The sequence below is a fragment of the Nuphar pumila genome, chromosome 8 (genome assembly GCF_984573655.1).
Source record: "Nuphar pumila chromosome 8, dmNupPumi1.hap1.1, whole genome shotgun sequence".
NCBI classification, from domain to species: Eukaryota; Viridiplantae; Streptophyta; class Magnoliopsida; order Nymphaeales; family Nymphaeaceae; genus Nuphar; species Nuphar pumila.
In genome coordinates this window covers 99,336,567-99,340,664 of record NC_143256.1, presented here as the reverse complement: position 1 = coordinate 99,340,664, position 4,098 = coordinate 99,336,567, and the positions used below count along the sequence as shown (strand labels likewise).

The 4,098-nt window shown below is 41.6% G+C and overlaps 1 pseudogene across 1 annotated transcript; it reads right to left on the bottom strand.

Annotated features, from left to right (window-relative positions):
* Positions 1 to 1,282: 1,282 nt before the first annotated feature.
* Positions 1,283 to 3,193, bottom strand: LOC149830040 (dof zinc finger protein DOF3.1 pseudogene; annotated as a pseudogene). Its single transcript, XR_016433619.1, has 2 exons — positions 3,000 to 3,193; positions 1,283 to 2,700 (listed from the first exon to the last, which is right to left on the bottom strand). The product of XR_016433619.1 is annotated as a dof zinc finger protein DOF3.1 pseudogene (transcript).
* Positions 3,194 to 4,098: the final 905 nt, after the last annotated feature.

The window sequence follows — 4,098 nt, the reverse complement described above, 5'->3', positions numbered from 1 at the left end:
AGCTAATCGGCACTTTGTTTTTTTTTGTTAATAAATGATTAAATGCAGTTAGATAAGTCACTGAGTTGACCCGCCCGAGTCATGAGTCACTGGTGGACCAGCCGCTTCTTTAGTCATGGCTTAAATTCTTGGCTCGGGCCCTGTTTCGATGAAAACGAAAAGGATTACAAGATTACCAACAACGCAAATGCTTACGTACTAATGAAGTTTATACATATATTTTGTGTTTTTTAGTGGAGAGAATTAGTTGGTGGGCAATCTTATAAAAATTTCCAGTGGGTCATATGGGTTGCGTTGTGATCTCTCAACCAAAGAGAGATGAGCCATCATGTCACCTTTCACAAAATTCCAACACCATTCAAATTCCATTATGGAAGCGTAGTCGTTATGGTTTGCTCATGTTTGTCCAGTTGTGATTATTATTCTTGTTCCCACTTGCGTGTCTTTCAATTCTAGTCAAAATGCTTACAGTTAATTAATCAAATATAAAATGCAATCAAATGAACAAAATCCAACGAATCACTTTCGCCATACCAACAAAACAAACCAAACATTCTGTAATTTAAAGGAGTGATAGCATTCCATGGTTCAGTACCGACTGTTTTTTTCTTGTTTTGGTAAAGCTAGGACACTACTGATGACACATTGGCAGGCCTTTAGTTTTTTTTTAAAGGCAAGCTGGGGTTAGGCGGACCCCTACCACAACAACAACCGCCCAATGTGGTAGAAGGATTCGATGCTGCGCCTTCAGCTTGACAGAGGACCCCCTTACCACATTAGCAGGCCTTTAGTTGGTAAAACTATGCCCTTGAGAGTAAAACCAGCTTGGACCTTGTGGTAAGGGATACCTCAAGTGGGGCTTCAACTGTAGTGGTTCCATGTCAGATGACAGGCCACGGCTGCCCCTACCGAGAAACGCAGAGCCCTTGTGGGCCAGTGTGAGGAAACAAACACTGAAATTTGGGGATGAGAAATCAGAGAAACGATGAGACAAAAAGAAGAAAGAGGTAATTGCCATGATGTTTTTTACTGCACCAAAGTGCAAGAATAGACGGTCTCGTCAAATTAAACTAAAACCTACCAGCAGGAAGCTCAAGCATATACATAGAAAACCTTTCAAAGGAGATAGAGAGACTACTTTTAAGACCTAAATGAAGCAGAGAGAGAGAGACTACTTTTAAGACCTAAATGAAGCATCAACTGTTTCCTCATTTCCATTCTACAAACAATAGCAACAAAAGAAGAGGAGATTTCAAACTTGTACATCACAAAAGAATAAAAAGAAAGCAATTCCGCGTTAACCATCAACACATTCCTCATTTCCATACCACCATTAACATATGAAAAAAAGCCCGTTTAAACCCTACACCAACACACCTTAAACCACTCAACAAACCCCCAAGAAAGTAAATAAAATGTAAAACATAAAAAACCCAAAAAACCAACGGAAAACCCCTTGTAAAAACTAGCACCCTCTTAATAACCACCCATTTTGAAGTTTAAACTCAGGGAGAGAGAGAGAGAGAGCGCTTCACTGAAAGCTAGAACCAGGCGTGTACATGGCCAAATCAGGCCAATTGCTGCCTACCCAACAACCGGAATCCCCCAAGAGACCCTCCCCACTGCCGCCGGGAAACTCCACTCCGGCCTTCCCCAGCACCCCATCCGAGTATTCCGGCAACTCCCACCCATTCTCGAGCCCCTTGACGCCCCCCTGCACCCTCCCCGCTCTGGCCGAGCTCAGAGGCTCACAGAGCGTCCCGAAGTGCACGTTCGACGCCAACAGAGAGCTAAACGTCCCGGTAATATCCAGCAACCGATGGTCATGGTCCGTCGCCGGACCGTACAGCCCGGCGACGATGCTCTCGGCGGGGAGGTCGGGTTCCGGCTTCAGGAACAACGAGGAGGAACACGGCGAGGTGGTGGCGGAATTGGAGGGGTTCTTCGACTTCGAGCCCGACGACTTCTTGGAGTTTTTCCGGCTGCTGCCTCCGACCGGAATGTTGCGCAGAGCCCCGCCTTTGGTCCAGTATCGGCGGCAACTCTTGCAGAAGTGGCGCGGCTGGGAGAGATTGTAGTTGTTGTAGTAGCAGAACTTGGTGTTGGTGGAGTCGCAGCGTGGGCACTTGAGGTGCTGCTCCTGCTCCGGGAATTGGGGCTTGGTGGTGCGCCTCTCTGGGATCAATCCTGGGTCTTGCATCTTCTGGTGGCTTGATTTCAGGATATTCCGGGATAATTCAGTTTTTTGGGGGGTTTCCTTTCATGGGAGAAATTGGGTTTAGAAGAGGCTCCCCTTTTATGGGGTTTGGTGATCTGAATTGGTGTTTGTTTAGAGTGCAAAACAGGGGGAAAAAGATGGGATTTTTGAGGTTTCTGTGGGGTAAGAGGAGGTGAGGAAAATATGAAGTTGGGTCTTGATTATCTGAATTGGGTATTTATTAGAGTTAGGAAATGGGGAGAGAAGATTTTGGGTTTTTGTGATCAGGATTGGTTATGTTTTTTGGTGGAGGATAGGAATTGTACCAAAATTAGGAAAACAGAGAAATAGAGAAGGAAGATGGTTTCTTGATGGCTTGGGGTTGCTTGATTGAAAGAAGTGAAGGCGTAGAAAGAAGATAATGGGGAGGTTTGTAGCTCAAGAGTTGAGTTTTTATAGATAAGCACTAAACCATAGATCACCATCTATTGTCTAACCTGAAACTATGGGAGAGAAAAAACAAGAAAACATGAGTTCAATTTTCCTAAAGATAGGAATTGGGTGGATTGATATTGATATAAAAAAATACAGACAAAATATATGTATAAACTAAAAGGCACAAATCAATTTTCCTTTAAAAGAGAATTACCAAACCACAAACTCTAAATTTTCCATGCATAAGAAAGAAAATATCATATCAAACATTGGGTTCTTATAAGGAAGAGAGATCATGCAGAGGGCCTCAGATTTTAGAGATGTTCTCCTCTTCAATTGAGGAGAATGAGGAAGGCTTATCACATACCTGCTTTAGAAACTCTGGAATGGAGATCTCATGGAGACGAGAACCATTCCAAGAATTTCAGGTTTTCCAAGGTTGGCAATTAGTTTTCCAAGGAAGAGGAGAAGGCAGAGGAGAGCTGTGGGTTGAGGGCCCAAAACTGGCTCGGGGGAATGAAAAGATGAAAAATCTGTTATGGGGTTTTAAAGAATGTGTGCTTGCAAGATTTACCCTTCTGATTCCTTTAAATACCACAGTGTTTTCACATGGATTTTGGCTCACCTTCCTCCACCACCATCAAACTGCAATTATTTACATTCATTGAGATTTATTATTGTAAAATTACTGTCAGCTTATTTAAGATGCTAAGTTACTAGAAGACCACATTTGTTCTGTTTATTTTTTTACGTACTTAAGCTAGAAAAGCTTTCAATATCATAAGGACGTCATTATCTTGATTATTTTCCTAAAACCACCTGATTCTCAAATGGGTGTATATTTTTTTTCCTACAAGACATGCATGAGTAGATAATGCATTAAGCTACTTGGTCATCTCTATAGTCGATCCACTAAGAGGAAAATAATGCTCCAAATATGCGCCCACTCAATAGGGGGTTATATTTATATAGAATGACCTTACCATAGGCCCTTCAAGTTTCCACCCATATATATATATATATTAAACCGCAGGAATCATCACTGTTGATTGCGCGTGATCAACAACCATGATACATTGTTTTTTTGTGCTATGGAGATTTAACAGGTTAATCTTGTTTTTTAGAGAAAAAAGAATGTGTGGAGTTACACTGCCCGTTTGATCGAGTTCGAATGAAAACCGGTTCGAAGATAAGGGTTTTCATATATATATATATATATATATATATATATATATATAAATAGAGAGAGAGAGAAACGAAAGAAACATCAACATTACTAAGTCATGGGATCAACAAAAAGTTGAGCCCGCGAAAACAAAAAAACAACATAACAAAAAAAAAAGGCCAAATGCACGATGGCAAAACATAAAAATAGAAGAACACAAAGATCAGCAAGGGTATTGAGGAAGAGAAGGCAGCTGAAGGATGTAGATAATATCTGAAAAAAGGCGCAAAATTGCGTACAC